Raw genomic sequence first — 12,146 nt, forward strand, 5'->3', positions numbered from 1 at the left:
GAGAAGGGAGCCCGGGCGGGTTCCATCTGCCTTCCCCTCCCCAGCCCACATCCGAGGCACCGGGCCCCAAGGGTTCCATCTGCCACACTTCTGGGGCACCGCTCCCAAGCTACCAGCGGCATTTGTTATTATTGTTATTACCATCTGATTTTAGACATGTCACCTCCATTAATAAAAATAACAAGCCTGCCCGGCCAGCGTGGCTCAGTGGTTGAAGGAACTGAGGCTGGGAGAGGTCCGGGAGGGCCTGGAATCCATTCTACTGGATCAGGGGCCAGCACACTACAGCCCGCAGCCCAAATCTGGCCCGCCACATGCTTTGTAAGTAAAGTTTCTGGCTGAGAAAACAAGCTAAGGAAGTTGGCTGCACCCAAGATCACGCAGCTGGACGGTCTTTGTCCCTGGCTCTCCCTACCTCACAGCCACCCTGTGCGATGACAGGATCCCAATTCCTCAGAGACAGAAATAGAAGCTCTGAGAAGATCAAGTCCAAGTCCAAGTTCACACAGCTGATGAATGGTGGGGCTGGGGTGCTTGGCAGGCACAGCGCTGCCATGCTGAGGTGCCGGAAGCCACCCTGCCCTCACCTGAAAACACACGTGTTTCTAGCTTCCCCCAGAAACTGAAGAGCTGGGCATCCCAGCAAGCAGCCTGAGAGGTTTCAGCCCAGGAGCAAGTCCTAGGTCTGCTCTAAACGCAGGTGAGCTGTTGAGGGAGGGCGCTCAGGGGGAACTGGGGGAGCCAGGGGAGAAGGAAGGGGCAGGAGAAGAAGCCAGGCAAAGGTGCAGGTTCCGTGGGAGTCTGGGCTCAGCCTGCCCCACGGGAGCTCTGGGGTCTGAATGGCACCTCAGAGCTCTCTCACCGCTGGCTCTGGGCTGTCCCACTGTGTGGCCGGGGGGAGTGTGGGAGGAGAAGGGGGTGGAGAGGAACAATTCTCCAAAGAGAGGTGCTGCTTTGAGCCCTTGACAGCAGTCAACATTCACAGCAGCTGGGGGATGTGGTCCCATGTTGGAGGGGACCTTGGCAGGCGCCACTGGCATCAGCAATGGGCAGGTGAGGCCCAAACCTCGTGAACTGGCCCTGTGACTCTCAGGTAAAGCACATTCCCGGCCCTTCCTGCCCCCCTCCCTCCGCTCCTCTCTTCCTTCTGGACCTACCTCCTCCTCCATCACTTTCTAGCACAGGCTGGGCGGGCCTGGCCAGGGCTCCTGGCTCCTATATCCGACCCCGGCAATCACAGCGGGAGCTGAAGGTTCTAGGACAGCGATGGCGAACCTTTTGAGCTCGGCGTGTCAGCATTTTGAAAAACCCTAACTTAACTCTGGTGCCGTGTCACATACAGAAATTTTTTGATATTTGCAACCATAGTGAAACAAAGACTTATATTGTTGATATTTATTTTATATATTTAAATGCCATTTAACAAAGAAAAATCAACCAAAAAAATGAGCTCGCGTGTCACCTCTGACACGCGTGTCATAGGTTCGCCATCACTGCTCTAGGACGTGCCCCCGTCTGGCCTCTTGGGGCCTAGGCGTCCCCAGCCTGCGCCCCAGCCTGCGGCCTGCCTGTGAGGGGATTCCCTGACGTGATCGGGAGGCAGGGCAGGGCAGGGCGGCAGCCATGAACTAGGCCGGGATTAATGAATGAGAGCGAGGACCAGGGCCAGGCAGCGCCTCCTCACCAGCCGGTGCTGCCCCCCCGCAGGGCGAGCAGCTGCCCACCTGGCCCGCTGCCTGGCACTGGATGGCACAGGGAGCTGGCCCAGGGCAGGGCAAGGGACCAATTCTAGGGCAGGGATCATTCCAGAGGGTCCCGATGCTATAAAGTTTGAAACAGAAACATCCTCATCCACTCTGCTGCCCGTCCTTCTGTCCTGCCTCACTCCGCCCCTCCCTCCCTCCCTCGCTTTCCTATTTCCTTCCACCATTATTCACTGAGGGCATACGTGTCACAAACTGCTGAAAGCAGGGGAACCGTGATGAACAAAATAGATAGGGTTCCTACCTCCACTCTAGCGAGGGTGACAAAGAAGCGTCGCAAGGTCACGAATCACTCAGATGCACAAGGAAAACACCGTTTCCTTGTTCCCCAGGGTAATCTTCCTTAGTGCCCCCCCCCCCGCCCCCGCCCCCCGCTGGGAAGTGGGCAGGGCCGGGGAGCACACTTGGAACTCCCCGGTGTGCTAGGTGTACCGGTTAATAATGCGTATTTTTTTCAATAGATGGAGTTACACATATGTTGATATATATATATACGATTTGATATGTATGCTATTTTGTTGTATTGACAACAAGCTTCACAATTTCATCTGTCAAATTTTCTGAAGGTTTTAACATCATAGATATGTTTACGCTTAAAAATGTCAAATTTCGTGCCAGAAAAAGAGCATTTGCGGGAAGTTTTAATTCATTACTTTATTTTGAAGAAAAAGTTATCGTATACTTCAGGAAGCTTATGGTGAACATGCTCCATCTCAAGATACTTGTGATTGCTGGTTTAAACGCTTTAAAAGTGATGATTTCAACGGGAAAGACAAAGAACATCCAGGTCAACCGAAAAAGTTTGAAGACCAACAATTACAAGCATTATTGGATGAAGATGCATGTCAAAATCAAAAACAACTTGCAGAAAGATTAAACATTGCTCAGCAAACAATTTCCGATCATTTACAAGCAATAGGAAAGATTTTAAAGGAAGGAAAATGGGTGCCACATCAACTGAATGAAAGACAAATGGAAAACCGAAAAGTCATCAGTAAAATGTTGCTTCAATGGCACGAAAGAAAGTCTTTTTTTCATCGAATTGTGACTGGCGATGAAAAGTGGATTTATTTTGAGAATCCCAAATGCACAAAATCATGGGTTGATCCAGGTCAACCATCAACATCGACTGCGAGGCCAAATTGCTTTGGAAAGAAGACAATGCTCTGCGTTTGGTGGGATCAGGAAGGTGTGGTGTGTTATGAGCTTCTAAAACTAGGTAAACTGCTAATACTGATCGCTATGGGCAACAAATAATCAATTTGCACCACGCTTTGATCATAAAACTACCAGAATGGGCCAGAAGACATGGCAAAGTAATTTTGCTTCATGATGATGCACCAGCACACACTTCAAAACCAGTTAAAGACACATTAAAAGATCTTGCCTGGGAAGTATTAACCCACCCGCTGTATTCACCAGGCCTTGCTCCTTCAGATTATCACTTGTTCCGATCAACGGCACACGCACTTTCTGAGCAGCACTTCAAAACGTACGAAGACGTGGAAAATTGGGTCTCTGAATGGTCTGTCTCAAAACAAGAAAAGTTCTATTGGAACGGTATCCACAAATTACCTAAAAGATGGGGAAATGTGTAGCTAGCGATGGACACTACTTTGAATAAAGCACTTTTGATGTCTTGAGATTATCGTGTCTTCTTTGATTACAAAATCTGCAATATTAACCGGGTAATAATTAATCTGCAATATTAGCCGGTTAATAATCTGCATTTTTTTTCTTTATATATTTTATTGATTTTTTACAGAAAGGAAGGGAGAGAGATAGAGAGCTAGAAACATCGATGAGAGAGAAACATCGATCAGCTGCCTCCTGCACATCTCCTACTGGGGATGTGCCCGCAACCCAGGTACATGCCCTTGACCGGAATCGAACCCAGGACCTTTCAGTCCGCAGGCCGACGCTCTATCCACTGAGCCAAACCGGTTTTGGCGTGCATTTTTAACTGGTTATTAATTAATCCACACTATTAACCAGTTATAGTTAATCCGTATTATTAACTGGTTAAGAGTCAATCCGAATTTTTAAATGGTTAATAGTTAATCCGCATTATTAACCATAATAATTCGGATTTTGTAATCAAAGAAAACATGATAATTTCAAGAGAAATATCCAAAGTGCTTTATTCAAAGTAGTGTCCATCGCTACCTACACATTTCCCCCATCTTTCAGGTAATTTGTGGATACTGTCCCAATAGAACTTTTCTTGTTTTGAGGCAGACCGTTCAGAGAACCAATTTTCCACATCTTCGTACGTTTTGAAGTGCTGCTCGGAAAGTGCGTGTGCCATCGATCCGAACAAGTGGTCATCTGAAGGAGCAATACAACAAAATAGCATACATATCACATCGCATACATACCCATCTATTGAAAAAATCCACATTACTAACCGGCACACCGGGTACAGCACCGCCCTGCTGCTTCGCCGGGAAGGGCACTTTGGAAGCCCTTGGTTTCTTTTGGATAAAGGCTCGGGGTTCTCCATCTTCTCCTTGCCTCCGCCTCCAGGGTGGTGTCTGAGTGTGAGGGAGGAAGGGAGAACCAGATGACTAGTGTGTGTGTGTGAGGGGGGGGGTCACATGGGGGAACCCTCCGTCCTCCGCACTGGCCTCCGCTCCAGAGGGGCTGCCTGTCTCCCCGCCCAGACTCCTCCAGGCCCCTGGTCCTGTCTGGAGGGCAGCAGCTGCCGCAGGGGCCTCGCCCAACCCCCTTCACTGGCCAGAGCTCCCGCCCACCTCACGGCTGCTGCAGATGTTCGCTGGTAGCCTGTCACACCTGCACCCTTCTGCAGAGCTTTGCCCTTGGTGAAAGGGAAATGCCCCCCGCCCCCGCCCCAGATGGACCCTGCCCAGGGCTCACTGTGCACACTCTACACTGTGGTCCCCCTGGCCTTCTTACATTCCTCCACCATGGAGCTTCTGCCCAAGGGTTTGAGTCTCAGGACCGCTCCCTGCCTCCCTCCTCCTGGTTAAAGGCGGGATGTTTATAGGACTCTTATTATTACTCACTCCATTTGCACTTCTTTGCTCACTTGTGTGGTTTGGACAATACCTGTCTCCCCGCTCTCAACTCCAAACTCCCGAGGGGAGGCATCTCGGGGGTTTATTCAATAGTTTTGCTCAGCATTGAATGCCCAGGGCCTGGTACAGCACCTGGCACCAAGCAGGTGGTTCATCAATATTTTTTTGGCCTCGCGAATGAGTTCAATGTAAATGAGTCCGTGAATGAACGGATGCAGGGCTTATCTTTTACCTGGTAGCGCCACACGCCAACATCCCGCTGCCTCCCGGAGCAGCCTGGAAGTGGGGCACTGCTCTCTAGGGACCCTTTTCCTACCCTTGGTGAACGGAGCCAAGTTCCTGGCCACCAGGAAGTCCTGTTCTGGCAGGAAATGGAGGTTTGTTTGCAAATCGAGCCCAGGGCTCCCGGCCAGGTCCCCAAGCAGAGGCCAAGCCAGCCTCACAAGAGGTCTTACCGATTCAGTTCCACTTGCAGCTCTATTTCCCTTCGCCGCCCTTGCCGGGGCCTTGCCTTTCTCCACACCCTCCAGCCCCTTTTCCTTTAGTGATCCCATCTCACCTCCTGGAGAGAGGGGTCATCAGCTCCTAGCTCAGCTGGGAGAAGGGACCCTTCTAGGTCCCTAAAGCAACCTGGGGATCCGGAACCCAGTTCTCCTGAGATCCCACCGCACGAGAAAGGGAAGAGAGCAGCCAACATCTACCTGCTCTGTGCCAGACACCGTGCTGAGTAGTGTGCGTACATCCTGTCACTGAACCCTTACGACCATCCTCCGACCACAGGTTCATTAGCGTCCGACGTCACAGAAGAAACTGAGTCTTGGGGAGGATCGAGAGGATCCCATTCGACTAGATCAGGGCCCCTCGTCTCATTCCCCTCTCCCCACCCCTCCGCCCCCTGCCCCTGCCCCAGCCACAGCCAAGTGGGACAAGGGGGGTGCCATGTGCAGCTGAGCAGCAACTTGGTTTAAATGCCTGAGAGAAACACAGTCAGAGAAAGACAAATACATATGATTTCACTTACATGTGGAGTCTAAAGAACAAAAAAAAAATGAACAAAATTGAAACAGACTCATAGATAAGGAGAACAGACAGGCGGTTGCCAGAGGGGAGGAGGGTTGGGGGACGGGGTGAAAGGACTGAGAGGTACAGGTCGGTGGTTACAAAATAGTCGCGGGGCCCTGACCAGTTTGGCTCAGTGGATAGGGCGTCGGCCTGTGGACTGAAGGGTCCCAGGTTCAATTCCGGTCAAGGGCATGTACCTGGGTTGCGTGCACATCCCCAGTAGGGAGTGTGCAGGAGGCAGCTGATCAATGTTTCTCTCTCATCAATGTTTCTAACTCTCTATCCCTCTCCTTCTCCCTTCCTCTCTGTAAAAAAATCAATAAAATTTATTTTAAAAAAAAAATAGTCGTGGGGATGTAAAGCACAGCCTAGGCCCGAGGGCAGTGATGGCGAACCTATGACACGCGTGTCAGAGGTGACACGCGAACTCATTTTTTTGGTTGATTTTTCTTTGTTAAATGGCATTTAAATATATAAAATAAATATCAACAATATAAGTCTTTGTTTCACTATGGTTGCAAATATCAAAAAATTTCTGTATGTGACACGGCACCAGAGTTAAGTTAGGGTTTTTCAAAATGCTGACGCACCGAGCTCAAAAGGTTCGCCATCACTGCCCTAGGGTATAATAATGTGGTACCTACGTATGGGGCCAGGTGGGTACTGGGAATATCAGGGATCACTTTGTAAAGCATGTGATTGTCTATCCACTATGCTGTACACCTGAAACTAATACAAAATAATACTGAATGTAAACTGTCATTGAAAAACAAGAAATTTTTAAAAGACCAAAGTTTAGCAGATATATTTCCACCAATAATACTCATTCAGGAAAAAAAAAAATGGTCTGACATGGAAAGGTGAGCTAGACCAACCAGACTCTTCTCATGGGCATTTGGAACAGGGAAATGGAGAGGCGAGGCCATTCGGGGAAGTGGGAGCTATGACTCTTGAGGACAAGCTGAGGCAAGTGGCTGTGATCGGCCAGGAAAGGCAAGGTCATGAGGACGCTGGCTGGTGGGGGAGGAGGAGGTGGAGGCTCCGTGCGAATGGAGATGGAGTCTGACAGAAAGAAAAGAGAGAGAAGCCTTTTTTCCCAAAAGCTTCCCAAGTCCATCTCCCATGAGATCAACTGTCCGCTTCTTGGATTATCGGCTAGGCCTTTTTGGTGGCAAATGAGAGAAAATCCAACATAAATGAACCTGAACACTAATGGATACCTACCCGTCATATGACCAAAAAGTCCAAAGCTACTTGAGGCTCAGCTTGATCCAGCAGCTCGAATGATGTCACAGGTGACCCAATTTCTTAGTCGCTCTTCCCTGCCCTTTGCAAAATGGGCTTCATCCTCAGGCTCCACTCCGTGCCCTTCCCCATCGTGGGAGACTCTAGACTCTCCCCTCATGGTGTCAGGATGGCTGCGGCTACTCCGGACCTCATAGCTGCACGCCCGACTGGCTGCAAATAGAGTCCCTCCCAGCAGCTCCTTCACATTCTGGGATGCAAGCTCTCATTGCCTATCCCTGAACCAACCATTTTGTCCAGGGAGATGGGCTGCACTGATTGGATTAGACATATCGATCACCTTCAGTTTTCTGATCTATAATAACATTTGAGAGCTTGTTATGTTCCAGGCACTACATCATCCTTTACAGGCACTACCACTCTTAATGCTCACAGTGTACAACTAAGTTACTAAAATTATCTTCATTTCACCGATCCTATATAACAAAAGCGTAACATGCTTAGTGTCCCACCGACCAGTCAACTGCTCAACCAGTTGCTATGATGCGCACTGACCACCAGGAGGCAGATGCTCAACACAGGAGTGGAAACCACAGGCATGGAAACATGGAACAGACTGGTGAATCTCAGAGGGAAGGGGAGAGAGGGGAGGGCAGGAAGAGATTAACCAAAGATCTTATATGCATACTAGAGGCCCTCCGCCTGACCTGTGCCCTCTTGTAACCCAGGACCCCTCAGGGGATGTCGGAGAGCCGGTTTCAGCCCGATCCCTGCAGAACCAGGCTGAGGGACCCCACTGGTGCACAAATCCATGCACCGGGCCTCTAGTGAGAAAATAAAAGCTCAGAGAGGGTGGACACCTTGCCCAGGTCGCACAGCCATCACATGGCAGAACTGCAGAATAACTGCAGAACCAAGAGCTAAAAGGGGCCTGAGCTCTCAGCCCCTGGGCCCCCACCTATTGGGGGAGGGTGTCACTGGACGGCCCCCAGGAAGTACTGTTATTCTACTTCCTGTTGCTCTCCTGCTGACCCCAGGGCTTTGCACAGGGGAAGATATTTTGTCCACAGATTCTCAGACTTCAGATCAAGTTTATTCAAAAGTCCTCTGGCTTCCTCTGGACTCTCTATTCTCCCTCCACCTGATCTGTTTCCATGGAAACTGCTGGGCTCCTGCATCCCTTTCATCCTCCTTTCTGGGAAGCCAGGCCTGCTCTCTGGCACCCGGAAGCCAGGCCTGGCCATTATAAAGACCAAAGAAACACCCTCTGGACGAAATCTTTCCAGGCAGAGGGAGGAAGCGGGCTGGGCTTCTGATTTGTTCTTTGATGTGCTCTAAAAGAGCACCAGGTGCTCTGAGGAGCTCTGCCAATTACCGCCGCCAGTGGGTGCTGGCTGGAAAGTTGTTTGTCACCTGCTCTGCATCTTGTCATCTCATAGTCCGCAGGCCTTCCCTTCCCCCCGCCACCCCCGGGGGGAGCGGTTCTGGGGTCTGAGGCAGAAGGCAAGTTGAGCAGGTCTTCTTAGGAATGCTAGGTACTGGGTTACAGCAGCGATTTCAACAAGTGTGCTGCACGAATTTTTAAAACATGAAATACCTGACCACTTAGTGAGAGGCACCGACTTCTCTTCTCCTAGATCAAGCATGTCAAACTCACGGCCTGCGGGCCACAGGCCTCGTTTATTTGGCCTGTGTTAGCCTTGGAGTTTGACATGCTTGCCCTAGATCAGAGGTTCTCAACCTGTGGGTCGCGACCCCTTTGGCGGTCGAACGACCCTTTCACAGGGGTCGCCTAAGACCACCCTGCATATCAGATATTCACATTACGATTCACAACAGTAGCAACATTACAGTTATGAAGTAGCAACGAAAATGATTTTATGGTTGGGTCACAACATGAGGAACTGTATTTAAAGGGCCAGAAGGTTGAGAACCACTGCCCTAGATTGTCAAATAAATAAAAAAATGACGGCCACACAACAATAGCCGTCCAGTGTGACTGAATCAAAGTTATACCTATTTTCTTAGATCGGCAAGCAATATGTTTTTTGGTGTGCCACAGAATTTTAGTAATTAGTTTATGTGTGTCATGAGATGAAAAGGGTTGAAAATCTCTGGGCTACAGCATTCAGGATGCAGCTGGTGGGCTGGAGGTGCAAAAGGGAAGACGGCATCCCATCTGCCCCTTCGGGGGGAAGGGAGGAGCCAGCCACCAGCTGGACTCCTGGGCAGGCTAGGAACAGTGGGTGTGGCATCACCCCTTGCCACTGACAGGCACCCCGTGGCTCTGTGGCCAGGATCTGGGAAGCACTTTGTACACATTGTCCTGGGACTTGTACCTGGTCCGCGAGGACTCCCATTCACTTGGAGCAGTGGTTGGCAAACTGCGGCTCGCAAGCCACATGCGGCTCTTTGGCCCCTTGAGCGTGGCTCTTCCACAAAATACCGACTTCTGCGCATGGGCCACGAAGTTTCAATCACACTGTACGTACAAGCCCGCACGTGGTATTTTGTGGAAGAGCCACCCTCGAGGAGCCAAAGAGCCACATGTGGCTCGCGAGCCGCGGTTTGCCAACCACTGACCTGGGGAGTGGAAACTGGAGGAGCCAGAGGGTTCTCGGCAGCCGCCTCTGCCAGGGCCGAGCTGGGTGGTAACCTCTCTGGGCTTTGGTTTCCTAATCTTTAAAACGGGCCCAGTCCTTGCCTTGCACACCTGATAGGCTAGTTGGGACCACCTCACCAAACAGGACACATGCCAAGCCTCTGTAAAGGCATCTGAGTGTATCCTTGGGGGCATGGTCATCTTCGTCACTGTCGTAAAACGTGAGGGGAGATCGCTGAGGAGCTGCGAAACCTCAGGCATCTAAAAAAAACGACAGGGCCCTCAATTCATAGAGATAGAAACATAAAAGAGTTTCATTTCTATCACCGCTGCTTTCAAATATGTCCATGGAATCTCTTGCCCATCCCTCGGCGATTTCTTGGTCTGAGTCCACATTTTCCTTCCCATGTTCAGGTAGTGGATCTTGATCCAGTTCAGTTTCAAAGCTCTCCTCTTCCCCATTGCAAACTGCATGAGGGCCTGGACTCCAGGGCTCCGCTGGGAGAGGAGGCTGGCCCTGGGCATTCAACCCCCTCCACCACCCTGGATGGAGTGAGGTGGCCGGGAGAAGAGGGAGGATGCGATCTTAACTCGCTGACCACCATGGGTTGCAGGCTGTCCTCTGGGGAGCCATTTTCAGCTCCACGTGGACCAACCAGCAGGTACGTGGGTCCTGTCCCTCCTTCAAACTCCACATGTGCCTTTCCTGGGAGCCACAAAGACCTCCAAGGGCTGCGGGTAACCAGAACAGGGTGCCATCATCCCCACCTTCCTTCTACGCATGGGACAGCCCAGCCTGGGCCTTTACACAGCACGGAGCCTGGGGCCCGGACTCCAGAATTCTGCACTGGGAGCAGGTGTGCTTGCCCGTGTCCCCTTAGGGCAGGCATCCCGCCACCTGGAGAGGTCTTCTGGAGGCCCTGCAGCAAAGCATGGCTTCTGAGCAGACACAGAGGCCACCCTCCCCACAGGCGAAGGCCCCTCCCTCTCCCTCTCGCAGGTTCTCCTTTCCCACAGCCCGTGGCCCGTGGCCGTCGTGGGAAGGAGAGGGCAGGCCTGGTGCGTCCAGCAGACAGGAGGTGCCTGGCATCTGGGGAGAAGCTTTGCAAGCAAAGTACTTAGCCCTTTGGTGCTACTATTTCAGAACAACAAGTCAATGTTCCCCAACAGCCTGCCGTAATAAAGCTACATTTTCATGTGCCAGCTAACTCCTTGACTAGTCATTTCGGTCCTTACCCTGATGCTGTGCGACCAGTGCTATGATTACCTCTATTTCTACTTCCCCCACGCCTCACTGCCAGTCCGTGGGTTTTGCACCCTCATCTGTCTGAGCCCAGAGCAGGGCTTGTAACTCCTACATGTGACTGCTTTGCAGGCTCGGTTTGGAGACAAGGGACAAAGGGACTTGCTTGGGCTCAGGGGCCTTCCCTGGGCCTGGCTCTGGGAGAGTCGGGGATGCGCCTCCCAGAAGGAGGTTCCAGCCGTGCGTCTACAATGAACAATGCAGGGCTGTCTCAGTGAGGGGTTTGGAGGTCACTGTGGCCACCCTGCAGGCATACCCCATCAAGCCAACATCCTCCCCATCCCAACAGCTCTGAAAATAGGAAGCAGGAGTTCCACGCTCCCTCCCTCACCAGGAAAACCAAGTAGCAAGGGGGTAATAGCTTTGGTCTTTAGAGAGCCAGGATGAGCTCTCCGGCCCCACAGATCTGGGCTGGGGGTTGGGGGGTGGAAGGCGGGGGGATGGGGAGCCGGGCAAAGGAACCCAATGGCAGTGTCAGAGCTGGAAGTGACTGTGCCAAACCGCTGAGTGGCTGGGCAGCGCAGGGGTTAAGAGCTTGACGTTAGCCTTCCCTCTGGGCCTCACTCTGGGGTTAGCCCTTCCAGAAGCCTTTCACTGCCCCAGGAGAGGGATGCTGGCCAAGAATGTCCTGCCAAGCCGACCACCACTGATGTCTGGCTTCATAAAGGGTAGGGGGATTAACTCTTTTCATCCTCGGAACAACTCTAGCAGGTAAATATGCACATTCCCATTTTGCAGAAGAGGAACGTGGAGGCACAGACAGGGAGGCTGTGTAATTTGCATAAGCAGCCTGATTCTCGGGTGCCTGCTCTTAACCACGGGCCATCCCGTCCCCCCAGAGGCAGGCAAGAGAGCCCGTGGCTTTGGTGAGTCCTCAGCCCAGGGCTCTCCCTGACAGCAGGGGGAGGAGATGAACACGCTGGCTTTTCATGACTCCTCTCTCCTGTGTGCTCCTCTAAGTCACTCCATACACGTTTGCTCTGGGCGAAACACGAGTGGAGTTGGGGCTCACTCTGGGCAGGTCTCTCCTCCTGAGGGACAAGCTCTCCCCCGTGACCTCCTTTCTGTTCTCACCTCCTTCCCTTTCCCCCCGCCCTTTGGAAGGCGGCTCAGGCAACACTCATTAGCACATG

The sequence above is a fragment of the Myotis myotis genome, unplaced genomic scaffold (genome assembly GCF_014108235.1).
Source record: "Myotis myotis isolate mMyoMyo1 unplaced genomic scaffold, mMyoMyo1.p scaffold_m19_p_19, whole genome shotgun sequence".
NCBI lineage: Eukaryota > Metazoa > Chordata > Mammalia > Chiroptera > Vespertilionidae > Myotis > Myotis myotis.